The following is a 27,688-nucleotide window of genomic DNA, read 5'->3' as shown; positions in this document are numbered from 1 at the left end:
CAGAATGGCCAGGAATTTGGAGGCTATCAGGATGGACTGCTGCATCCCTAACCCTACCCCAGGCCCATCTAGTTGCTTCTTGAAGGTCTCTTGCAACAGCAATCCCCTCTTCCCAAGGCAGCTCAGGTCCCTCCCAGAAGAGTCTTGCCTCCTGCTACTCTGTCCTATGAGCTGGACCACAAAGGACACAGATCACCTGATAGGGTCAGGCCTTGAGAAGTTTTGGGTTTTGGGTTTTTTTTTTTAGATTTATTTATTTATTTATTTGAGAGAGACAGTGAGAGCAGGGGGAGGGGTAGAAGGAAAGAAAATCTCAAGCAGACTCTGCCCAGCAGGGAGCCCGACAAAGGGCTCGGTCCCAGGACCCCGGGATCATGACCTGAGCTGAAGGCAGACGCTTCACCGACTGAGCCACCCAGGCACCCAGGGCAGAACATTCTAAACAGTTTCTGGCAAACAGACCACCACCATGACACCCAGAAGGAAAACATCAGCCACCATGATGGACTCTGATTCCACTTCCGGGTCAAGTGGGTCCACAGGAAGCCCTTCCTTCTCTGAGGAGAGCCCACCCAACAGGGTCCAACAGACCCACAAGAGCAGCCAGCACACAGCAGCACCAGGCTCTGCACCACATGGTTCCCAAACATGAACTTCCTTGAGCTCCCGACGACCTTGAGGTAGGCACTATTTTCACAGATGAGGAAACACGTGTATTGGGGGAAGCAGCTTCCCCTAAGGCACACAGCTGAGAGAAGTGCTGGTGTGGGGACTCCAGCTTGACTGACTTAGTTCTGGGACATAGATTCGCCCTGACCAGTGGGAGACCCAACACCCCCCATCATCTCGGCTGGCCACAGAACTGCTGCCCACAGGGGCCAGTGGGGACGGCGTGGGACGGGTTTCTGGACTCCCCAAGGCCCTCCCGCTCCAGAAGTGGTGACTCAGAGCAGTTGCTGGTCCAGAACTCCACAGATATTTTTCTTTGTCGAGCGCACGGATCTGTATATGCTCCATGTCTGTTTACCGAAGCAACACAAAGAAGTCAACGCCGACTAACAAAATCTGTAGGAAACACATTGTTTGGGCAAGTCACGGGGGAGGCAAACAATAGAAGGGAATGGAAGGGAGAGCCCAGGCAGAGATCTCCGACAGAGACCTGCCTCGCAGACCCTCTGCTTGGGCTGGAGCTGGAGGCAAGGGGGTAAGAGCCTCTAAGAGGCAAGGCCAGGGTCTGAGAGGCCACAGTTCCATGCGCCGCTCTGAATGGCCGGCGTCCCCACCAGGGCGTCCCCACCAGGCGTGGAGGATGTGGCCAGGGTGGGGCTTCCGGGCCACACTGCGTCCCTCTGTGGTGTTAACGAGTCGGTGCCTCCCCAGGGCCCACAGTCCTATCAGACAGCCTGGGCTTAGAAAGGCGCCTATCTGCTATTCAGCAACTTCTAGGCGGGTCCTGTTATTATTATTAACAAAGATAAGATTACAACTAATAATAACACTCCTGACATTTAAATGCATTTTGTCCTATCACTTCAGCCTCCCTCTCTGAGGGCGGGTAGAGTTCAAACTCCACTTTTGTCCTGCTCCAGAGGTCTAGCGTGCCAATTCGCCCAAACGCAGATGAAATTTCCAGAGCCTTCCTAAGCACCGAGTGAATTTTTTTTTCACCTGAACTAATGTACCAGGCACACTGCAGTCTGAGCTGCTGGGAGGAAAACGCCTCTGGTTTGAGTTACAAAAACCATATTTAACTCTCCACTTCATACCTCTCAGAAGAAACCTCTGAGAATCTCCTAGAGACCCCCATTCCCACTAATTCACGCCTTCCCGTGAAGCTTGCAGGGCTCCTGTGAGCCAGGCTGGTGCTGGCGCAGAGCAAGCAGTGGGCAGCTCAGGGTCCCGCCGAGGAGGCAGACAATGCGCGAAGCCAAACAACAAATGCACGATGACAAATGCCGCTGGGTACTGGGGGGAGAAGGAAGGAGTAAGGGCCGTGATTAAGAACCAGTGGTCCACAAAGGAACCCAGCTACCTAGGACAGCAAACGGGGCCTCTGGAGAGTTGACGCCAGACTCTGAAGGTCAGTGAGGAACCCGAGGCAGGAAGGGCAGGGAGAGGAAGGAAGGGGTTCCATGCAGTGGGACCAGCACCCAGGAAGTCACACACAAGGAACAAAAAGGAAGGGAAATTGGCATGAGATGCAGCTGGCAGAGCAGGTGGGGCAGGGAGAGCCCCCTCCCTGCCAAAGGTCGACATCCCAGCCCTGGGGCTGGCCAGCCTCTTCCAAGATGGTTCCCAGGAAGAGGACCGCTCCAGTCCTTGTCACTGTGACAGGGTCAAAGCTCGGGAAGTCTCAGCACAGGGTCCCTGGATCCTGTGGGCCCTTAATAAGCTCGCACAACAGGGCCATCACACAGGGATCCCTAGCCATGCGGTAGGAGCTGCGATGCTCTCAGGAAATCCCTTCCTTGGGGACGGGGGCCTCCGGACACCCACCTGTGCCCGTTCTTCCTGCTCACAGGAAGCAGGTCTCGACCATTGTCTATTGTTCTCAAGCAAGTGGACCGCATTGTCGGAGAAAAGGCCACACGCCACAGCGAGCAGGAGAAGGTGTCAGGCCTACAAACTTCCTCTGAAAAGTCCCTCTTTGCTGGGAAATGATGCCAGCTTGTTTCTGTGTTTCCATGAGAGAACAAACAGAAACTCGCCCAGAAGAGTGTGGAGTGAGGTAATGTTAGGACCAAGGCCCCACTTCTGTCCTGAAGAGAAGCCAGATCCCCCTATCCCTCTGCAGGATGGTCTCCTGGATCCATAGGGCTGAGCCGCCAGAGGAGGGCACCCCCTTTGTTACCAGCTCCCAGTCACCCAGGCATGAGGCCAGCTGGGGCCCAGGCCTCTGAGGAAAATTGAGGAGTCCCACTTTCAACGTCCAAGCCTGGAAATGGATCCAAGACAGCATCCCACAGGGATCACAGAGACAGTGTGACCCATCCATCCCTCACCTCTCCTCCCTGTCCTGAGAGGCTGACATGATGTCAGTGACAGCTACTGCCACACAACTCGGATGACAACGGCCCACACTCAGCACTTATCAGGTGCCATGCCTTAATGATTTAAATCTCAACAGCCCTATTAGTATCCCCATTTCAGAGAAGTAACAACAGAGGCTCAGAGTAATTAACCAAATCACCTGAAGTCACATCCGAATTGGCAAAAGAACCAGGATTCGGCCCAGGCCGCCTGGCCCTCTGGCCATAAAGTCACACCCCATCTCGGACAATGAAAGCAGCAGTGGGGCTGGGGATGGTTCATGAATGGGCCGCACTAAATGAGGCAGGTCCACACAGGGGGTCTGCCTAGAGGTGGAGGGAAGCCCAGCGGGACTTCCCCGACAGTGAATTCACTTCTTGGCACAGAAACATATTGCATCCAAAAACTAGAAAAGCACTACGTTGGATTTTGTTTTTAAATAATCTGATTATTTCTATACCTAATTAACACAAAGGTTGTTTGGAAGTTGACTTTGCTAATGCCGCGTTTCCATCTGTTGCTTCGGAGTGGGCGGGAGAAAAACAACAAATAGAGTTTCTCCATCTGGGAAGGCGCATGGGAGTGTGGGCGAGGCCAGTGAGCAGAACGGGGGCGGCGTTGGCACCTGTTACCTCTGCCTTGTTCTTTGCCACCTCGTAATACACCCTGCCGTTCCCAGAACCTGGCGGGCTTCCGAGAGGAGGACACTCACTTGGGGGTCAGCACAAACGAGGGCACCTTGTCCCCTCTTCCTCATGTCTGCAGAAATTCAGTCAGATTTTATCCATCTCCCCAGGGAGCCCCGTTTCCTGCGAGGCGAGGCCACATCTAGGGTTTGGGACCTGGCTGAGGGGAGAGACAATCTGCTTTCTGACACTCAAACAGCCTCCCTGGCCCATGCTGCTGTCTGTGACAGAGCCAAGGCAAAGCTCCCAATCAAAACCATAGCTCTGAGAACATTCCCAGAGGCCATTTCATCTGACCTCTTCGTTTCATGGAGGATAAAACTCAGGCCCCCAGGAGTCATTACTGGACCTACTTGCTGTGGAACCCAAGTCAAATGCATTTTCTCCCTACGCCACAAAGGCAGCCTCTAAGAGCAGTAGGGTGAATTTGAAAGGTTCTGCCAAACAGCAGCTGAAAGACCATGGCCTAAGCCATCCCCCCTTCCCCTCACCTCCACTTCCGCCATCTTGACTTGTCAGTTAGAAGTGCCAATCATGTGCCTGCTGGGACAGGGATAGACCCCTGACCCCAGAGTTCCGTAGCCTGGACAGGACAGGTGCGCTCTCTGTCCCAGGGACTCCAAGAGCTCATGGCGCTCAGCTGTGGAGACATGAGAGCCACGGGATCACACGCCTGGGCAACGAGGCTGCCGTATTGGGGCACGTGCTAAGTCAGTAAGCAGCCCCTGAAATATGGGAAATCCCAGCCCTGGCCCCTTATTTTCTGGCCCATGTTGCATCCTCGTGGAGCTTGTCTTGAGACGTCTGTTGTACCTGTGCAGAAAACTCCATTTGACTGATTTGGGCTCTGATGAGGATTCCCTCCTGAGACCAGACCAGCCCCAGCCAAAATGGAACTCATTCCATCCTGGTGCATGAAAGCCCTCGGGGGAGCTCAACGTGGTGGGCAGAGCAGAAAGTTGAGCTGAAAAATGTACACATGATCCCTGCAGGTCAGAGTCACATCCCAAACACAGCCGCTCTAGAGGAATCGCCAACAAGAAGGTCTGGAGCATGGATGTTGTACCTAGACCCAGGCTAGAGAGGAGACAGAAGTTTTGAGAAATGCTGGAATGAAGGCAGGAGCCACAGAAAGAAAGAAAAAGGCCAGCTCAGGTTTTGCAGGGTGCGGGTCCAATCTCTTGTAGCCTGTGAAGCTACATAGGGCCACAGGGTCAGCTTTCCGAACCACTCGTTGCTCTTACATTAAAACCTTCTATGGCTCCCTAATGCTAAAGCCCTACTTCTTCACTGAGGTATCCAGGCCCTGGCTTGAGTTTCCACCAGCCAACTCAACTCCTCCTTTCCCACCTGACACTAGCCACCTGCAGGAGCCTGAAGGTCCCTGAACAGCCTTGCTCTGTCACACCGCATCCAAAGAGATGGAACAAAGGCCACCCTTAGGTGACCTGGTCTAAAACTTTGCCTCTTGACTTACCACCACCCTCAATCCCTCAGTCAGACAACAGCTCGGCCTCCAGCCTCTTGTCAGACTATGGGGAGGGCTGTGCAGCCCCAGGTGAGAACCCCTTGTCCGGCCAGGATGAGAAGGCCTGCAGCCGGCTTAGCCAGAAGTTATGAACCTAGCTCCCAGACTGGTAAACTGGTGGGATGGGCCCTCGAAACCAGACCTACATAATAAAACACATCTCCCCTCTCCACCCCAAACCCCCACAAAACTGGCCGAATCCAGGCCTCACAGGAAAGCGGCAGAAAAGGCCCTCTGTGGGGCACCTGGGTGGCTCAGTGGGTTAAAGCCTCTGCCTTCAGCCCAGGTCATGATCTCAGGGTCCTGGAATCAAGCCCCGCATCAGGCTCTCTGCTCAGCAGGGAGCCTGCTTCCTCCTCTCTCTCTGCCAGTCTCTGCCTACTTGTGATCTGTGTCAAATAAATAAAATATTTTTTTAAAAAAGCTTTACAAAAAAAAAAAGAAGAAGAAGAAAAGAAAGAAAGAAAAGGCCCTCTGGTTTCTCAACAAGCTGCCCAGCAAGAAACAGCCACTAGGCCTCATTGGTTCCATCCCAAACCACACTCCCGGCCTCCTACCCCAGCCACAGGATTAGAGGTAGCGCGTTCCCTTGGCTGGCCCTACGGTTTTACTATTTAAACTGCTTTACCTTTAAAAACTGACAAGTTAGGAAGGGAGGGAAGCCCATTGGACGGCAGCTGAGCACTTGGGAAGGGCTCTCCCAGGCACAAACAACCAGCATTGTTTCTAGAAGTAGGTTAAGGCCTCAGACTGCTCAAGCCCACAGCAGCCACAAATAAACTTCCCCAAGACATTGGGCACAACTGTTTCACCTCAGAATGTCCTCCTAGGAGAAGCCAGGGGTGCCCTGTCTCCAGGTGGTCCCAAGGTCAGCTAGGGATGGGAGAGAACCTCTCCATTTGGGGGCCTAGAGAGGGAACCAAGGTGGCTCAGTTGGTGGGGCAGGGGCCACTTAGACCTGGCCTGAGCAGCTTCAGAGGCCACCTCGAATTAAAGGCAGCTCTGAGGGACCAGCCAGTGGTTCTAGATGGGACCAGCAAAGCCCAGGGATTTGTTAGAGGATCCGGAATACCTGGAAATCTACATGCCTTTCCAGAGGAGGGACCCCTTATTTCCATCGCAGTGGAACCTGGCTACTCTGATGGGGGTTGAACCCACCGGCCTCAGTCAGCTCAGGCTGCCATAAAAAGTACAGACTGGGCAGGGCTTAAACAGCAGGAATTTATTTTTCCCAATTCTGGAGCCTGGCAAATCCCACATCCAGGAGCCAGCCAACGTGGCTCCCTGGTGAGGGTCTCTCCCTGTCTTGCTAGCAACTGTCTTCTCACTATGTCCTCACGTGGTAGAAAGAAAAAGCTCTGGTCTCTCTTTCTTCTTCCTGGAAGGATGCTGGTTTCATCACGGGGTCCTGCTTACATGACCTCGTTCAAACCTAATTACCTCCCAAAGGTTCACTTCCCAATATCATCCCATCGGAGCTTAGGGCTTCAATATATGCATTTGGGAGGACACACATGTTCAGTCCGTACCACCAACTTTGGATCAAAATCCCTCCTCTGTCGCTTCACTTGTCCAGGAGGCTCAGCAAAGGCCTGCTCTATCCTGAGCCTCCATTCCTGCGTCTGCAAAACAAGGCTGTGACGTCCAGCTCACAGGAGTTAACAGGATGAAGGAAACTGAAGAACAGAAAGCAGGAAGGACAGAGCCTGGCACGTGAAGAGGGCCCCCCAAATTACAGGCTGGGAGGGGAGCACTTTGAGACCAAACATGCATGCCTGATTCGCCAGGAGAAGTCCTGGGGTGCCGGCAGGGAGGGTAAGATGGGTAAAGGCTGCTGGTTTCCCCAAGAGGCAGCCGTGAGCCCCCACTAGCCTAACACGGAGTAGTACAACAGGAGGATAGGCGTTTCAGTCTGCCTTCCCAACTAGACATGGAGCTCCCTAGGACATGCCTGCACCTTTCTCCTTGGACCGTAGGATCCTGTACAGATGATTCTTTATAGTCGGTAGTAGCAACATTAATAGTTAAGTACTTGGTGGGAGCTAGACCCTCGGCCAAAGGCATCCCACACATCATCTCAATGGAACCTCAATATTCTCCCCATTTTGCAGATGGGCAAACTGAGTACAGAGTGGTTAAGGCAATTACTCAAGATCAGACAGCTACGAAGTGGTGGGTAGAAATTTAAACCCAGGTCATCTGATTCCCAAGAGGACCTTCAAGAGGAGCATCCACTGTTGGCCTCCATTCAACCATCGGCTGAACACATATGGTTCTTCTGCTTTACCTCTTCTATTTTGGTCCTGCTCTATCTTTCCCCTCAACAGCCGAGCTATGAATGACAACCTCTTCTAAACTGCCTGGTAATGTCCCGGGTGGGCCTGCACCTGGCTCGCACCCACCCAGGCCAACTGTGAGCATCTTTTCCCATGTCCCTGTTGAGTGAGGTCAGGTTGGTAGCTTGAACTAGGCCACAGAGGGAATAATGACACCACGGAAAAGGGGCAAATGCTCTAAGTCAGCACATTTTTATTTCCAGAAAGCTGCTGTTAAATGTTGGACACACCAATGGCCTCACAGCCACTACACATGTGCTCGAGCTCCGGCCTCTCACTCAAGAGCAGACTCGAACCTGAAGACCCCCTGTCTGTCTGATCAGGTTTGTAGTTCCAAAGCCTAATAGCAAAAACTGGAGATCAAAGAGGCCCACCGCACCACGGCTGCTCAGGGTGCCCTTGGCCTCGAGGGGGAGCGAACGGGCGCTAATAGTAGCTGACTTGTTTCAGTTCACCCAAGGCCCCTCTCTTGGCTAAAAAACTGTCCTGCCCTGAACTAGCTATGCTACACGGCCACCCACTGCCCGACCACCTGCACGGGACTCCTAGAATCCCAAACCATGTTCACAGGGATCAATTCTGTGTGTGGACACGAAACCCAAGCAAAGCTGATCAGCATGCTTTAATGAAGACTGATACACGGGTGTTGTTGGGACAGGGTTGGGGGGTCTTTGCTTGGGAGATGGGGGGCAAATCTCAAGGAACATACAGCAGCAGGCCATCCTTCCCATGATGAGGAAAGAGATAAGCTACTGCAGCAAAGAAAGAGGCCAACTGTCAGAGAGAAGCAGCACCCGTACCGGGCTTTGGAAGTGGGGAGACAGGAGATAAGCAATTTCTAGATGACAGAAGGGGAACTCCATCTGGGACTCAACTTCCCAGACACGTGTGCCAATGAACTCCCTGGGGTGGACTGGTCGGTTGGTTGTTGGTTGGTGGGTTTCGCTTAAGCTAGTTGGAGTTGAGCTTCTGTCGCTTGTAACACAAAGACATGGACCCAACCTCAGTCATCGTGCCGAAATTCAGAAGATCCAAGCTGCGCCAGGACACACAAACAAGCTGAAAGCACCAATAGAGAGAGCACTCGACGTGGCCCAGAAACAGCTGAGTTTGATTTAAAAAAAAAAAAAAAAAGAGCCTCCCGGAGCATGTCCCATTTGTGAAAAGCAATCCTGTGAGTCTCTTTTCAATGAGCTGCCCACCATCTCTCTCAGAATGAGTATTAGGAACAAAGGAACAAAGAAAAGACCTACAATTAGTAATCAATGAGGTTTTTAATATTTGGGAGAAGACGGGGTAGAGAAGGAAACAAGAAATGAAGATTGGATAAGAAATGCTGAGAGATGGGGCACCTGGGTGGCTCAGTGGGTTAAGCCTCTGCCTTTGGCTCAGGTCATGATCTCAGGGTCCTGGGATCGAGGCCCACATCAGGCTCTCTGCTCAGCGGGGAGCCTGCTTCCTCCTCTCTCTCTGCCTGCCTCTCTGCGTACTCTTCCTCTCTGTCAAATAAATAAAATCTTTTAAAAAAAAGAAAAAGAAAGAAATGCTGAGAGCATGATGGAAAAGACAACTTCCTCTTTAGCCAAGGGCTCAGACTTTTAGGCCAGAACAGTGTTAAGAATCACCTATTCCTGTTTCCCAAACTGACGGATCTATGGAACAGTATCTAGGAGATGCCAAGAGTTGGTCCACAAAAATAAAACAACATTAACAAGCTCAAATAACTTTGGAATACCAGGTTTATACAGTGAAAGAGAATATTTTATTCCTCTGCAGGACTTGTCAGAGCCTTTCATATAAGAATGTGCATTGGGAATATCCAAAAAGATATGGGAAGCAGTATTTCCCAAATACTTGACCATAGAACCCTAATTCTCAGGTATGCTTATTAACATTTCCTGCAGTGCTGTGCCATGGAACATTTATAAAATGTATATCTACTCAAAATTCTGTATTTACAGAAATGAAGAAAGCAAGGCTCAGGAAAATGCAGTTACTTGTTAAAGGTCACGAAGCAAGCAGATCAGTTGTACAGCTTGAGTAAGAACCCTGGTTCCTTGACTCCCTGTCCAGAGTTCCTTGGAAGCTCCATCTCTTTATAATGACTCCAAAAGAATTTAAATCAGGCGTTTCTTGGTCATTTCCTGAAGCTAAGGCAAAGTAACATTAAAACGAAAGGTTAAGACACTCATATATAATCTTCAGATGGTACAGAACCTAATTTAGCTCTGACTTCACAAATTCACACCTTGGTTGCCATCAGGAATACAACTCATGCTTCCGAATTCCAACAGACAACTTCAGCCCTACTTCCTGGTGGGCCTGATCAACTGCCAAGCGTCTCCATGTGTGTGAGAGGGAATATCAGTCATACACACGTTTGACAACGCAAACTAGGTATAGTACAAATGTGAGAGTGAGTTACAGAATTAAAATGAGCTTTTTTTTTTTTTTTAAAGATTTTATTTATTTGACAGAGAGAGAGAGTTCACAAGTAGACAGAGAGGCAGGCGGGGGGGGGGGGGGGCGGCGCGGGAAGCAGGCTCCCTGCTGAGCAGAGAGCCCAATGTGGGGCTCGATCCCAGGACCCTGGGACCATGACCTGTGCCGAAGGCAGAGGCTTAACCCACTGAGCCACCCAGGCACCCCTAAAGTGACCTTCTGAGAATAAAATGTAAATATGTCAAAGGCAGCCTCAGAACAGAATTCATACCAACATATCATTGGGTCAGGTTTGACTTCATTGCCTACAACGACAGTATTCCCAATTTTTGAAGCAGACAGCAAAAAAAGTCTTTTAAAAAAGATTCATAATCAGAATCATAAAGATTCTGGGGTGTCTGGGTGGCTCAGTCAGTTAAGCATCTGCCTTCAGCTCAGGTCACAATCCCAGGACCCTGGGATCGAGTCCCGGTATCAGGCTCCCTGTTCAGCAGAGAGTCTGCTTCTCCCTCTCCCACTGCCTCTACTGCTCCCCTTGCTTGTACTCTCTCTCTCTTTCTCTCTCTCTCTGTCAAATAAATTAAATTTTTAAAAAATCATAAAGATTCTGAATCAGGTCCTAATTAGCTTTCAAAAAGAATGTCGCATCACATTGTATGTTCAAGAGGAGAGGCCAACACCCCTTCTAGGCCCATGTTCTAGAACTGTGCTGCCCCATAGAATAGCCACTAGCCACCATATGAATTCATTAATTAAATTTAGTGAATTAAGTAAACTTAATGGACTAATTAATTCATTAAATTTAATTAACTTAATTAATTGGTTAAGTTTAACTAAAATTAATTAATCAAAATTTAACTAAATGAAAAGTTCCATTCCTCAGTAGGACTAGCTACATTTCAATAGCCACACAGGGCTAGCAGCTAGTATAGTACTGAACAGACATAGAGAACATTTCCATCAGTGCAAGAGGTTCTATCTGACAGGGGCTCCAAACTCACTGACACATCTCCCTGGTCACAGACACACCAGGCCACCTGACCCTAGGGCAGCCAAAGGACAGCCAGAGTCTCCGTGGCATTACCTACATGGAGGACTTTGCCAATGGAAAGGCAGTGACTAACTCACCAACCAAGCTCTCTCTTTGGGGAGGGCAAGCTCCACAGACTTAGTTGTTAGTGGGAACCTGAGACACACAACAGCAGAAGTTATGAAGCAGAGAAGGAAATCCCGAGTAGACAGTCATGTTGAAAGAGGGAGCGTGGGGAGCGGGCCTGGCTCTTTGAGTGGGAGAGAACTCAGGCTCTCTACTGTTTCTCAGAGTTCCCAGTGGGATGGAGAGCGAGCTGCCCAAAATGGTGGTTTGCTTGATGACATGCCCTTTATTGGGTTGCTTCCTTCCTTTTCCTCATTCCTCCACTCCCCTGGTGTTTCCTGGGACCACCCCCCAAATAAACCACTTACACTCCAATCACTGCCTCAGAGTCTACCTCCGGGGGAACCCAAACTAAAACAGATAAGGTAAGCAGAGTGAGTCCTTGTTCCTTGCCACCTAAAGGCAAGCACACACTGGTTCTGATCAGTTTGGGAGACTAGAACATAATAAAACATAATCAATGTTCATATATCACCAGTGAAAATGCAAAATGCTACCACTCTTTGGGAAACACCTTGGAAGTTTCTTATAAAGTTAAACATACACTCACCATATGACCCAGCAATCCTCCTCCTAGATATTTACCCAAGGGAAATAAAAACTTATGTTCACACAAAAAGCTGTTCATGGATGTTTATAGTGGCTTTATTCATAATCACCCAAAACTGGAAACAACCCAAACGTCCTTCAACGGGGGAACAGATAAACAAACAACGGAATAATACTCAGAAATATAAGGGACCCGATACACAGAGCAACACGGACGACTCTGAATGCCTTACGCCAAGTGAGAGAAGACAGACTTGGAAGGCTACATTCTGTATGATTCCATTAAGCGACATTCTTATAAAGACAAGACACAGGGACAGAAAACAAGTCAATAGTGGCCAGGGGCTGGGGGTGGGGAAGGAGGTGGCCAGAAAGGAGTGGGGGGAGTTTCAGTGGCTAAGAAAAGACGTTCTTGATTGTGGGAGCAGTTACATGACTGCTTACCTTGGCTCAAATGCGCAGAATCGTGCACTTTGAAAGGGCGAATTCTATGGTATATAAATTACATTCGAATGAAATCAGTGGGGAAAATAAGAGCCAATGAGTATGTAAATCAAGACACATGCAAGTCGGTCAGACAGCCCATCCTGTCCACGGCAGCCTTTCCAGTGGACTCGGCCACTTGAGATGCGCCATCCTCCCAGGCTTACCAGTGACCCAGAGGAATTCTAACAGCTCTGGGGAGCTGGGGCAGAGGAGCTTCTCCTTCCCATTTCAGAATCACCACCTTAGCTTCTCCTTCAGGCCTCTTGGACAATGAGTCCAATATAACCAGCCTACCAAGTGGAGAATGTCGACCGAAGTTTCCATTAGAGAAATGAGAATCAACTTCCAAACACGCACCAGAGAGCCCAGTGAGACAGCGGCGCTGTGATTGGAGCGATTCCAAGTTCTGTTTCATCTTCCTGTAATACAGGCCATGGCCAAGATGACCTTCAGAGTCCCTTCCCCTGACCCCAAACTGAAACACTGTACGATTCTGAAAGCATATTTCAAAGGTACTTAGAATTAAGAGAGTGTCATTGAAAGGGGATGGTCACCAGCCCAGCAGGCTCATGCGTGGCTCATGCTCTCCAGCTGGGCTTTGGTTTGGTCTAAAGGCAAGAGTCAGAGGAGGCACGCAAGCCCGCTGACAAAGGCATAATATTTTCCATTAGGTGTCAGAGCATTCATCCTGTGTTTTCTCCTTTTCCCCAGGGGACTCCCAGAAATGGTCCATGCGAGCATCTGAAAATGTGTGCCCTGTGAAAAAGCACGCGTACCACAGGGGCCCACATCCCTGGGGCAAAAAAACACCAATAACCAGAATGCAAAACACCCTCCAGGCCCTCCTTCCCCCAGGCAAAGCTCCAGAAGTTGTATCCGGGAGATGATGCATTTTTGTAGAATTGTGTCATTATTCATAGAGGAGTTCACTCTCAGGTCTCACATCCAGCCTAGAGCTGGGCTGGGCTGCCTAGAGCCACAGCGAAAAGAGAACTGGCCACTCACACCATTTTTCTGGTGAGCTCTGACCCCCAGATGAGCTGGAGCCCAGGGGCCAGTCCAGCCTGGAGAGGTTGTGCCTTCTACCCTCTGCACACAACAGGGAACAGGTCTGTGCGGGGCTTCGACTCAGTCAACTGAGCACTTACGGTAGACAGGCTGCGCTGCGGACTCCAAGCTTCTGATTAAAAGGGTGACAAGGGGGCAGGCTTGTCCCTCTTCTCCACAGGCCTGCCGTGGGCCCAGTTCAGGGGGCTCAGGAGACCACTGAGCCTGGAGAAGTAGACATCGGTGACCTGAGGTGACTTATTTTCTGAAGCAACGCCGAATCGGTGCTAGTTCACAGCGGCTCCCATCCCCCACCCCTTTGCTTTTCCTTGGAATCTAGGGATTCCACCAAGGGCCGGATGAAATCTCTCTACAGCTGAGGTCTCCTTCGGAGCTGAGAGGGCCCTGGGTGCTGGGGACGCCACGGTGCCATCCCTGGGCTGTCACCCCGAGGCACTGCTAGGCTTAGAGCTCCCTCCCCGGAGGTTAGCACAACAAGGGTTTGTGGCCTGCCTGCAGCAGCCACAGCCAGAGGCAAGGAAAGGCGGGCCAACATCCCCTATTGGGCATGGGGCGGGGCCTCTGCAGTCTACACTGACCTTGACCCTTGCCCTCCATTGTTGGTCGTGTTCCCTAAGGACTCCTGGCCTTGGGGACACTTTACTTACTGGCCCCAGGGGAGGAGGATGACTTGCCTGATAAATAAATCTGGGTAAGTTCCAAGGTTCAAACCTTCAATCAGTTTGTTCAGGGAAGAGATATGCTATTTATTGGGGTCTCTATGACCCCCATAAACATATGGTAAAACCCACCAAAGGACCCCCAAGCTCCTTACAGACACCCCCTTAATTAGGAACTCATAACTAAAAGCAAATTCAGAAGAGCCTGGGTGGCTCCGTCACTTAAGCATCTGACTCTTGATTTTTGGCTCAGATCATGGTCTCAGAGTTGAGATCAAGCACTGCATTGGCCTCTGCACTCAGCGTGGAGTCTGCTGGAGATGTCTCTCTCTCTCTCTCTCTCTCTCTCTCTCTCTCTCTCTCTGTCCCTCCTCCTGCTCATGTGCTCCCCAAATAAATAAATAAAATCTTTAAAAAAAAAAAAAGCAAGTTCTGGAAGGTCACAATTCCGTCTCTTAGTAGTATCACCTTTGCCTGTAAGACAGGAGAAAAATCGAAATGTGGAGAGTACTACAGGAACAAGGGAAGGTGGCTTAATGGGAAAGATGAAGACCAGCAGGAGGGCACTCTTTGCTCAAGGTCATGTTGCTACTGAGGGTAGAATTGAACCCAAATTCAGGCCTCACGTTCTGCCTGCCCTGCCAATGTAGCCCCCTGCACTAGGTCTCCATGTTCTGGAGGATAGAGGAGCCACATGTCCCAGGGAGAGAGATTTCTAGAGCTTCCCTCCACCCTGAACCCAGGAAAGGGCTGTGCTCCTGCTTGCTGAGATCCAGCCAAGCCCCTCCTGGGAACTTCACCATATCTGCCCTTCAGTTTCTAAAAGGGGGAAACAGCAGGGCAGCTCTCTGCCCATGCCAGGCCTGGGCTGCTGGGCCTGACCACCCATCAGCTGCCCATGTCACCAGAACCAGAGGCCGGAGCTGCCGGGTCCCACTCCACGGCAACCTGACGTTTCGCTTCTGCACACGTGTCCCCGGAGCATCTCGCTCTGCACACACCTGCTCCTGGCAGGACCTCACACCCAGCAGACCAGCGGCAAGAGGAAGCCCCAGGGAGAGAACTTGCCGCACTCCAGGTCTTACGCCTTATTTCAGTTACCTGGGCCTGGGACGAGCTTGGCGCACCACATGCAGCAGTACCTCCATGCAGTGAGGGTGGGAGGAGAAGAAGAAAACAAAGCGCCCTCGTGGGAGAGCTGAGGGTGCACAGACAGAAGCAGGGGCGAGTTCAAGACGACCAGGATCTAAGCCAGTGGCTTTCAACGCTGGGATACGTGGCAGTGTCTGGAGACGTTTCTGGTTATCACGATGGGGGTGCTCCTGGCACTTCCTGGCATCGAGGGATGCTGTTCAATTTCTCTCATGCCCGCAACAGCCCCCCATGCCAAAGGACTGTCCAGCCACAAATGTCAGTGGGGTCGAGGTTGGCAAACCCCGCTTTGAGCACATACCTTCTAGAAGAAGGTTTTTCCGTTTATTTCCTTTTCCCTGGAGACCCCTTTCATCATGGCTGCATCAGATAGCAAGGGAATAACAGGGGAATCTGACAATTACCACTTCAGATAAACGCTCACAGCCTATCAGAGTGGAAGCTCTGCCTTTTCATCTGTTACAATGACCATTCGTAACTGGGCTGCAGAAAGGAAGGCTGCCTTTTGGGAAAATAACTCAGAGTAAAGACAGGCTAAAGAGGAAGTTCTGAGTGTGTTCTTAAAAAGTTTAAGCATCAAAGAAAGGCCTCAGTGAGGCCATAAACAACCCACTTGGGCTGCCTTTTTGATTAAATAAGAAGCGCTCTTACCGGGTCTTTTGGTTGTAGTCTGCTTTTTGTTTTAATGTGGTTTTAATCATGGAATCGTGGCTCTTTGTTCCTTCAGGAAATTCTGTCAAATGTTTCGCATTCCTCATAGAGAACTACTGTCCATGCGAGTTAAGATCCCAAGTTCTACATTTTGGGGTGAGCCACATTTTCTTATTTTTTAATGTTGACGTGAGGGGAAAGAAACATGTGCAGGGAGGGAAGAATGCAAATGTTCGTCGCTGAAAACATACACAAAGCCAGAAACATCTCCCTAGTGCACAAGGTCAAGAATATCTGGGTAAATCCGCTTCGTGTTTCGCAGGCGTGCTAACGGGTCAAGAGAAATGCTGGGGCAAAGGCCCTTGACAGGAGCGCAGGGAGACGCCTAAAAATAGACATTTTCACCCAAAGGAGGGTTACCCGTTAGAACTACATCATTCTCAGCACGACCGAGCAACAGAGACTCGCACATTGGAGCGTGAAAAACACTGATGCCCTGTTACCAATCCTCTTCACTTAGCTTGAAAGGAGATGACGTCGGCTACGACTAAGGCTCCTCCGCAAGGCTCACAGCAGATCTTTCCCGTAGCTCTTACCCATTTCTGAGATGCTGATTTGGAAAAGCAGGGAGAGAAGATGGGGTGTGTCTGCCCTCTCCTCCTCCCTTCCCGGAAGCGGAGGAGTCGAGTAGCAAGTTTGCTGGCGTCTACACCTCCTACAACTGGGTTCAAACCCCACTTCCATACTAGCAGCTTTGGGACCTGGAGCAAGTTACTGCACTTCCCTCAGTCCCCCAGCAGCTTCTTCCTCTGTGTGACACAGAGGTGGGAGTGAGAACTAAAAATGAGAATTTACAGGCTTAGGGCTCATCCCAGAAGAGGCCCTCACTCAAAGGACAGTGAGCGTGGGCGGATCCGAAGAGACACCTTTCCAGCGATGACCACAGCCCAGAGGTCTGGGCACAGTGCTCTGAGGGGCAGGTCTGTCTCCGAAGAGCTCTTCCCAGATTCAGCTTCCTTATCTACTCCATGAGCCTCTGTGTCCAGCAGTGTCAGGCATGTGGGAAGACAGAGACTCCATTTGTAGGAGCAAACCTTGGAGAAGCGTTCTGGAAGGAAGTTAGGTAGCACTTATCAAAACACCCTTCACCATCCAGCCCACTCCCGGGCAGCTGGGCTATCCCCGCATACGTGGATAAAGAGTTAGGAAAATACCAATGAGGCAAACATAGCAGCTAATCTTCACTGAGCACTTAAAAAGTCCTAAGTATTTTACATGTAACTTACATATGTACATTTCCTACACAAGCAATACATCTGGTATACACTACGTAGGATATTTCTTTGATATATGTATGAAGTAACTTAGCCTTACAAGGTGGGTATTATTACTGTTCTCTCCATCGCACAGAAAAGAAAGTTGAGATACGAAGACGTTAGTTATTTGCCCTAGGTCAAGGGTCAGCCAATGTTTTCTGTAAGAGGCCAGATGGTAAATATTTTAGGTGGGCCAGATGGTCTCTGTCACAACTACTCAACTCTGCCATTGTAGCAGGAAAACAGCCCCAGACAATAGGTAAATAAATGCGCATGGCTGTGTTCCAACAAAACTTTATTTATGGACGATGAACTTTGAATCTCATGTGATTTTCATGTATCAGGAAATACTGTTTACTGATTTTTTTTGATCATTTAAAAATAAGAAAATTATTCTTGGCTTGCAGGCCATAGAAAAAAAACGGGGGGAGGGGGTGTTTGGTCCAAGGGTGGTAGTTTGCCAACCCCTTGCCCTAGGTCATTTCCCCGAGTCCATGAAGTCCTGTGTCCAAGTCAGACACTTGACAGACACCAAATCAGCTCCAGAAGGCACATTCATGATCTCACACTATCATTACCTCTTTTAATAGCAAAAAGGAAGAGTAGCCAAATAGTTTGATACATTATGCATTTATAACACGGGATGCTCTGCCACATTAAAAAGTCATACACATACACACTGACCAGAGCAGGTCTGGGCATGGTAAGCAAAAAATGCAAGCTGTCCATGAATACACACATCATGACCCAGTGTATTAAATTAAAACTAAGTATGTACATGTGTATGTGTACATGTACACACACGTGTTCACAGACACATAAACAGTGAACATAAGATAAAGATCTAAAACGAGCAGGAAGGGCGCCTGGGTGGCTCAGTGGTTAAAGCCTCTGCCTTCAGCTCAGGTCATGATCTCAGGGTCCTGGGATCAAGCCCCACATCAGGCTCTCTGCTCGGCAGGGAGCCTGCTTCCTCCAATCTCTCTGCCTGCCTCTCTGCCTACTTGTAATCTCTGCCTATCAAATAAATAAATAAAATCTTTTAATAAATAAATAAAATAAAACGAGCAGGAAGCGTAAGCAGCCAGGAAGGAGGTAAGGTAGAGCTATCGAGGGTACGTACATTGGTCCACACACAACTGGAATCTTTTCCATTTCAAACACATCCTTCTATTTCTTACGTAATAAAAGAAAAAAAAACGAGGTGCTGGTTACAAGGCATCACTTGCCAACATACTTTGAGCTCTCGGAGAAGTTTCCATGAACCCCATCTAAACAAAAGCTGCTTAAATTAATCACGGCAGGACAAAGACATGATTTCTAGAGGGAAAAACAAACAAGCAAACAAAGGTGGCCTGAAGGGCAAACCTAGCAAACACAGCTAGGTCTCTCTCTGACTATCCACAGGGATTTTCTTTTCAATTGCGTGTGTGTATAACCTGACCTTCTCTAGACACCATTAACCTTCAAACCAAGGATGTCAGCCGAACACAAAGGCTTCAAGGTTTTCGTCGGCTGCGTGATAGTCCAGGCGTCGTTTCTTGCCTGCATAGACTTTAATTTATGAAGTTGTTTGGGTTTGCTCCACGGCCGTGAGTGCAGCTGAAGGGGGAGTCATCGACTGGGAAAATGCGATCTCCCTTGGTGCCAATTTTTAAATCCAGCCTTCAGGTCATCTTATTTTCTTGGATGCTTCCCATAGTCACATTTTTTTGTTTGTTTGTTTTACATGAAAGAGTACATTCCCTTTCCTCAAGCCAGGTTGACCATTTTCCATTGCTTTTTATTAAAAATGCATCTTATTCAAATGGAATGTTCTCAGAGTTTCCGCCTCTCATGAGTAAGAGAGCCCAGGAGTGGAGGCCTCAGCTGGTCACACAGACCCCAAGCTCCAGGCTGCCTCCACGTACCATATGATCCCATGTGCAGAAAATAAGGGGGTCCAAATCCCATCTCTGGCCCCAGGACCCCAGACTCTTTCTCAGATCTGGAGCAGACCGCAGGGGGGTCCTCTGCGCCCACTCAAACAGCACCTGGCTGCAGCAGAGCCTGAAGATGCTAAAATGCAGATGCAGGAGAAGGTCCTTCTCGGGTGGCGCTCCCGTCAAAGCTGTGAGGGCCTTCTGTTGACCAAACAGTGAATGTTTTTAATCCCAAGCACCACCTGGTTGGAGGGCACAGGAGGGAGCTTTAAACATCAACCACACATGCCACTCTAATCCCAAATTCATGACAGAACGGCATGCACAGCCCAAACTGGCAAAACAAAGATATCCTGGCCAGTGTTTGAACCAAGCCACCTTGTCATGGCCTCTAGCTGCCCTGTCTCCGTTGTGACCACAAGTGACCTCTCCAGTTGCTTAGTTCGTGATGGAACATTACTCACCCCGTCTCGGACAGGGCAATTCTAATCCTTTGCTTTCGTGATGGGATCAATATTATGTTTTCCAAATGTTCCCAGCCACATGAGCGACAAAAAATAAACCGTCAACACAATTCAGTTTATATACATTTTTGTGATTAAAAAAAATAACATGAGGGGCGCCTGGGGTGGCTCTGTTGGTGAAGCATCTGCCTTCGGCTCAGGTGAAGATCTCGGGATCCTGGGATGGAGCCCCACATCGAGCTTCTGGCTCAGCCGGGAGTCTGCTTGTGGATTCTCTACCTCTCCCTCTGGCAACCCCCACCCCCGCAACTCATGCGTTCTCTCTCAAATAAATAAATAACATGAGATCTACCCTCTTAATTTTTTAAGTATACAACCCAGTACTGTTAAATAGGCACAGTGCTGTCAGAATATTTCTAAAACTTTCCCATCTTGCATAACTGAAACTCTATTCCAACTGAATACAAACTCTTCATTTCCCTTTTCCTCCCAGCTCCTAGTAACCACCGGTCTCCTTCCTGTTTCTATGAATTTGACTACTTTAGATTCCTCATATAAGTGGGATCATGCTGTGTTTATCCTTCCACGACTGGCTTATTTCACTTAGCACAGTATCCTCGAAAGCTATGTAGGCTGTTACATGTAGCAGAATTTCTTTCTTTTTTAAGGCCAAATAATATTCCATTGCATGTATATATGAGATTTTCTCTTTTTTTTTTAAAGATTTTATTCATTCATTTATTTATTTGAGAGAAAGAGAAAGACTAAGGAGAGGAGCGGAGGGAGAGGGACAAGCCGACCCCGTGCTGAGCATGGAGTCCAACACAGGGCTTGACCTCAGGACCCTGAGATCATGACGCAAACTGAAATCAAGAGTCACGCACTTAACTGACTGAGCCACAAGGCCTCCCTGTATATATGACATTTTCTTTTTTTTTTTTTTTTTAAGATTTTATTTATTTATTTGACAGAGAGAGATCACAAGTAGACAGAGAGGCAGGCAGAGAGAGAGAGAGAGAGAGGGAAGCAGGCTCCCTGCTGAGCAGAGAGCCCGATGCGGGACTCGATCCCAGGACCCTGAGATCATGACCTGAGCCGAAGGCAGCGGCTTAAACCACTGAGCCACCCAGGTGCCCCTATATGACATTTTCTTAATCTAGTCATCGTTTGGAGAACATTTAGTTTGTTTCCATCTATTGACTATTGGGAATAACACTGCAATAAACACAGGAGTATAAATATCTCTTTGAGATCCTGATTTCAATTCTTTTGGATAAATACCCAGAAGTGGGATTGCTAGACCATCGGGTGATTCCAATTTTAATTTTGGGGGGAAAAAAAAAGGAAAAAAAAGAACCACCACTCTACTTTCCATATTTCCGTAATGGCTACACCATTTTACGTTCCTACCAACAACACACAAGAGTTCCAGTTTCTCCAGATTCTTGCCAACGCTTGTTATTTTTTGTTTTTGATAATGGCCATCCCAACAGGTATGAAGTGACATATCATTGTGGTTTTGATTTGCATTTCCCTGACGATTAGTGATGTCAAGCATCTTTCCATGTACCTGTTGTCTATCTGTATGTCTTTCTTTGATGAAATGTCTATTCAAGTACACTGTCTGCTTTTTAAATAGATTATTTGTTTTTTTCCTATTGAGTTATAGGAGTTCCTTCTGTATTTTATATATTAATCCCTTACAGATATGTGGTTTGCAAATATACAGATTATAGGAGTGTCTTATGGCCTCCTGGAACATAAAAGTTTCAGATAGGGGCGCCTGGGTGGCTCAGTGGTTAAGCCTCTGCCTTCAGCTCAGGTCATGATCTCAGGGTCCTGGGATCGAGCTCCACATCGGGCTCTCTGCTTGTCAGGGAGCCTGCTTCCTCCAATCTCTCTGCCTGCCTCTCTGCCTACTTGTGATCTCTCTCTTTGTCTGTCAAATAAATAAATAAGTAATCTTTAAAAAATAAAAAAAATAAACATTGTGACTTCTGTCACTGAAGACAACTTTAAAATCCAAGCTCTTACCACCTGGGCACGTAAGTTACTGTCAAATCTTCGGTCGTACCTGGAGGCGCCTTATTCTTACACGGTTGAGGTGGACAACTGTGGCTTTCGATTACCTGACACTCCTTCTCTAACAGCCCTCCTGTGTGGCCCACACCATCCTTCCTTCCCTCCAACTCCAGCCACCACACAGGCAAGTGACCTGGTGTCACCAAAGGGAGTCTTTTCCAAGGCATTCCTGCTGCTTTTCAGAAAAGTGGTTCTCTTTGCACTGAAGCTGCGTCAAGAGCAGCTATGAGACCTCCTGACCCGCCGAGAACGAAGCAGAGGAGAGACCAACATTGCTGAGAGATGGGGACAGAAAAACCCCAGGATGTTGTTTGATTCTTTGGATCCAGAAATCCAGGAACACCCCTAGATTCCCAGACACATTTGCATTTCTGTCCTCACTACCACAGGATTTCGGAGTACTGCAATTGTTATCTTTGCATTTTGGACTCCTTGTATTTAAGAGTTTATGTGTTGTGGGAGGACCCGGGTGGCTCAGTCAGTTGAGCATCCGATTCTTTTTTTTTTTTTTTTAAGATTTTATTTATTTATTTGAGAGAGAGAGAGAGAGAGAGAATGAGAGAGAGAGAGCATGAGAGGAGAGAGGACAGTGGGAGAAACAGACTCTCTGGCGATCAGAGAGCCTCATGTGGGACTCGATCCCAGACTCCAGGATCATGACTTGAGCAGAAGGCAGTTGTTTAACCAACTGAGCCACCCAGGAGCCCCAAGCATCCGATTCTTGATTTCAGCTCAGGTCATGATCTCAGGGTCGTGAGATCGAGCACTGTATTGGGCTCTGTGCTCAGTACAGAGTCTGCTTGTCCCTCTTCCTCTGCTCATTCCCCAGCTTGTTCTCTTTCTCTCACAAATAAATCTTTAAAAAAAAAAAAAAGAGTTTATGTTATTTTTCATGTTTCTACATAATCTTAGTAATTTTCATTTTTTTAAACAAGACATTGTGCTTTTTTTTTTTAAGATTTTATTTATTTATTTGAGACAGAATGTGAGAGAGAGAGAGAGAGAGCATGAGTTGGGGAAGAAGCAGGGAGAGAGGGAGAAGCAGACTCCCGGCCGCAGGGAGCCTGACACAGAGCTTGATCCCAGAACTCCGGAATCCCAACCTGAGCCGAAGGCAGAAGATGCCCGACCAACTGAGCCCCCTTAGGTGCGCCAATAATTTTCATCTTTAATGGGTACATAACCCATTACATGGGACAAACCCCTCCCTGGCCACCCAGACTCCTGACACCAGCACAGAGCTCCCTGGGTGCCACGATACTGGCTCGGCAAACCTTTCTGAGTGTGCGGCCAACACAAAGGAGGACGAGGCTGCCACGGGCAGTCCTCGTTACGCTGGAGACCACCTCCAGCCAACCGCGTGCCCAATAACTGACACACCCAGGCAACACCAGCCAGGCACCAGCGCTCAGCGAGAGCACTTTCCCAGGGCCAGTGATGCACAGCTCCCGGGGGTTTGGCTATGGAAGACCTACACCATTTCTCTAGCCGCCTAAACTTCACCCCTCACAGCCAAGACCCTATGCCGTCAGGCTCCCCACCCAGCAGTAAAACTGTTCCGCTTGGTGCTCAATTGTTGGTCTCTTAGTCTTCATTTTTTTCTTTACTAGATTGTAAGTTACTTTACGCTGTAAGTTATAACCTATTGTAAGTTACTTTACACTGTAACTTATAACATATTGTAATTTACTTTACACTGTAACTTATAACATATTGTAAGTTTCTTGTGCCGTTTTTGCAGGTTGTTCCCTCAAGGAGGCAAGTTCCAGATCAGGGCAGCTACCACGTCTGCCCACCCAGCCAGCCACCCCAATCGCCCCAGTGCCTGGGACTGAGCAGGGCTCAGTAGCTGTTTGTTGGGAGGCCGGGAGAACGGATGAGTATATCCTATGCGCTGCCCGCTGTGTCGTTCTTCACAATCATATAGAACACTGCCTCTCTCTACAGCTGTGCCAGCTCCGTTTTGGCAAAAGATGTTCCCAGCGAAGTTTGTGGTCGGCAGGGTGGGACGGAGTTTGAAGAAAGACATGTGTTAGGAAAAGCTACTTGAACATTCTGGCAAAGCCTCATTGAACCTGTCAGTTGCTGACAGGGCTGGGAAGAGACGGCACTGGAGGCCGTCTGTCACGTGTCCCTGACACGAAGGTGGCTCAGTGTCACTCCTCCCACTTGCCTATAGGAAACACCAGCCCTTGTGACCACACAAGGGCCACAGAGCCATCGTCTTGCATTGGCATGCCTTATCCCAGCTTACCGTAGCGTTCTCTTCTCCTCCATTCACTTCTCACAGAAGCCCTGGAGATAGGTTGTGGTACCATCCCCAGAGGAGGAGGAAGGTGAGATTAAAAATGGAGAACTATTTGCTTTTAGGTCACTCCACTTAGGAAGTGTTAAACTAATCAAACGAGGATGCCATTAGATTGAGTGGCAGTATAGTAAGCACACCGAAACCTAAATCTTGAAATGCCTCAAGGTTATGAAAAGAAAAGCTAAGGACAACCAATCATAAATAGCCAACTAGGCTTTTAGCCACAGCCAGTGGAATGACTGTCTCCTAGTGCTTGGTGCTCCGTACCTTCTCTGTGGGAGCCTTTCTGCCGGCTCCCTCAGAGGATCCCTCCCAACCACTTCCCATCTGGCACTGCCTGACTTGAATTGATTTTCAAATAAACTTAAAATCTGTCACATGCCTTAGTTTCCCTTTTAACAGAGGTGCCTAGGGCTTACATTTTTTTCAATCCCTAATCCCCACTCTTGCAATCAACCATGGTCAAGGACGGGCTCAGTGGCCCCAGCAAAGCACTAAGAGGCCTGGCAGCATCCCACCCCCTCTCACCTCAGGGCCAGTCTGCATTCCGGGATGTTCCAGCTGTGCAACGTCAGGTCAGGGCCCCGTCTGCATCCTCTTTCCTTTCAAAGCCGTGCTCCTTGGGGGCCTGCTGACAGAAGGCGGCTCCAAGCTTTCTTCCAGCCCCCACAGCCATAGCACCGGTAGAACCCCTGGCTGGGAAGCTCCTGGTTCTTTTATTTCATGTTACTTGGTTTTCTTAGTTTAGTTGGTGTGTGTGTGTGTGTGTGTGTGTATGCATGCATGTGCGTGTGTATATGTGTGTGTTTAATGAGCTTTCTCAATTACAAAACTTCCTTCCTCTCTTTCCAGCAAGAAGTCAGGCTCTGAATGCTATAATGTCATTTAGGTTACAAAAAAGAATAATATATGTTTATTTAAATGGAAAATCACATATTTCAAAGGCCTTGGTTTCCATGCCCACTCCCAAAACAGTTTTCTACTGAATTTTTTCTTTTCTTTCATGGTAGACTGACTATGTAATTTATTGCCCAAACAGGGACCCTTTTAAGGATGACAGAAGACACTATGAACCCTGACACCAGCCATATGATCACCCTTCTTTGAGGGGGGGGCACCATTTCTCATCGGAGCCCAGAAGAATGTGGCGAACCACTTCCAGACAGCAAATTGAATTAGGGTATATTAATGTCAGGCCTCGAAAGAGTCAACAACTGTGCCGTCCACTTTTAAATAAGGGTTTAAGACTCTCTTTGCTTTATCCGCTGACACTAGAATTCAAGAGCCCGGTCTAACAGAAGGCGGGGAGAAGCCAAAGGATCCGGTTTTAAGGGTCTTTATTCTCTAGCAGCAATTCTAATGTGCTGAGACCAAACCTTCCTAGTTCCAGAAATTTCTCTAGGGTGGGTGAGGGGTGTGTGTGTCTAGTCTCAGAACAAAGAAGGCTGGGGAGATCATTGGGTCCATCCCAGCCGCCAGCCAGGGCCACACCCATCGTTCCAGATGGAATTGAATCTCTGCTCTTTATTTTAGACCTCCAGAGGAAATCATGCCACCTCCCTGGGTAAGCCAGTCCAAAGTTTAATTGAGATTTTTCAGGGCGAGGCACCCCTCCTTCCGGTCCATACTCCACCCAGGAAACCGATAACATCTCACCCTCCACCCACCATCACCTCCGCCTGCAGGGCCTACAAGGGGTGTCTTCTCCTCAGCAGACCAGAAAACCCTCCCGGGGTCCAGAAAATATTCAGAAGCGAAACAGAAACACACACACCTCCTTCCTCCCACGCTCAGCAGCCAGGCACCCCCCCCCCCCCCACCCTTTTAATCCCCAAGCAGACTGTAAATGGAAAGACAGGAAATGCAAGAAAGCAACGCTTAGAGTCACTCCTTCTCAAGTCCAGCCCCGCCTCCTCACCCCCAGCCTCTCTCTCCCCTTGACAGACAGACAACCCATTAAGAGCTCACCCATAATAGTCTTTCCTGTAAGAACTTGTAAACAGCATCATTCAGGCTCCGACTTGGGTATTTCCCAGCTCACTTTCCTGCTTTTCCTTTGTCGTGGAATGTCCCCACAGCACACCTACCCCTCCCCAGCTCCCTCTCCTTCAGTCCCCCTGAAGTTTAAGGGTCTCCCTCTTGAATACTGTGTTGATCACTTGGTGTCGTCCATTACTTGTCATTTCTTTTTTTTTTTTTTTAAAGATTTTATTTATGTATTTGACAGATCACATAGCAGGCAGAGAGGCAGGCAGAGAGAGAGGAGGAAGCAGGCCCCCCGCTGAGCAGAGAGCCCGATGCGGGGTTCGATCCCAGAACCCCGAGATCATGACCTGAGCCGAAGGCAGAGGCCCAACCCACTGAGCCACCCAGGCGCCCCTACTTGTCATTTCTTTAAAGGAAGCCCTTCACTTAGTGGGCTGGAGACACCCGGAGAGCGCCCTCCCTGTCCTTCCTTCCAACAGATTCCTCCTGCTGGGTAGTCCCAGGCCCTTCTGGGGGCCAGGTCTCAGCATTAAATGAGCAAACTCAGTGCCTGCTGAAATTGCGTGTTAAGTAAACCCTGTGCTACAAACTGTTCTTTTTTTTTTTTTTTAAGGGGGAACTTGTTATTATATAACTTAAAGTTTGCAAGGCAAATACACCACAGAAAAGGACGGGGCCCCAGCCCAGGGGTTGGCCAGGTGACATAACACAGTAAAAAGTGCCGCGCCTGAGGCCAGAGGGAAGCGTGTGGTCTGTGTGAAATGTAAAGCCTGGAACTTTGCCCCCAAGACAGACAACCAATATGGCAGATGAACAGTGCAATGCAAAAATTCTTACCTAATATTGCTAGAACTTCCAATTTTCTAAAAGAAATCTTAAATCAGGGACATGAGGTGAAATTTTCTAATTTTTTTTTTTTAAGATTTTATTTATTTGACAGAGAGAGTAGGCAGAGAGGCAGGCAGAGAGAGAGGAGGAAGCAGGCTCCCTGCCGCACAGGGAGCCCGATGCAGGGCTCCATCCCAGGACCCTGGGATCATGACCCAAGCTGGAGGCAGAGGCTTTAACCCACTGAGCCACCCAGGCACCCCTCTAATTTTTAAGATATGGTGTGGGCTGAACAAGTGACCAGACCCAGACTAGAAGGTAAATAACTCCTGCTACAACCAGGGCCCTGGCACTCCTGGGCGCTGTTACTATCTGTGCAAAAGAAGAGCACCTAGGGCCTAGGGGATGGGAGAGAGCAGGCATGGAGGTGAGCATGTGGCCAAAGGCAGATCCCAGACCCCCATCCTCCTGGGACACCTTCTGGGAGCAAGCTTATTTTTTTAGTAAGGAAACCGACCAGGAACTAGGATTCACTTCACTGTAATTCACTTTACACGAGCTCACTTTACAGAAAAACACTTTACAGTCAGCTTTGCTGAAACAGATCTATGAAAGATATGATGGGCGGTGGCCTTTTCCCAATAAAAATATACAAGATACATCAAGCGTAAAGCCCTTAATGAGCTCATAGTCCCCTGTGATTGAGCAAAAACCAATCACTTGAATAAATAATCCTGCAAAACAAAGGCCTATACCTTCCTTCGGAAACTCAAAGCAGGGGAGTGGGCCCCAAACCCAGTGGAGAAGGAAAACGGGTTTAAGAGTCACATTCCCTTGCTTGGTTTACACGACTGAGAAGACACATGATGCTGGACAAGGTACTTATACTTTTTAAGCCTCAAATTTCCTCATCTGTGAAATGGGATTATGACAGCCCCATCCAAATAGGATCCCTGTAAGGAGGAGGAGACAAACCATTCTGAGCTGTAGACTGCTGCATGAAGGCACTAACATGTTTTGGGTAACAGACAGGAAAACA

At 48.9% G+C, this 27,688-nt stretch overlaps 1 protein-coding gene across 2 annotated transcripts in view; it reads right to left on the bottom strand.

Moving 5' to 3' along the window:
* Positions 1 to 27,688, bottom strand: part of GRK5 (G protein-coupled receptor kinase 5) — a 216,882-nt gene that overhangs the window by 161,731 nt on the left and 27,463 nt on the right. The gene's annotated exons all lie outside the window — the stretch shown is intronic.

Source organism: Lutra lutra, chromosome 14 (assembly GCF_902655055.1).
Source record: "Lutra lutra chromosome 14, mLutLut1.2, whole genome shotgun sequence".
NCBI classification, from domain to species: domain Eukaryota; kingdom Metazoa; phylum Chordata; class Mammalia; order Carnivora; family Mustelidae; genus Lutra; species Lutra lutra.
This window is presented reverse-complemented; position numbering and strand designations above follow the sequence as displayed.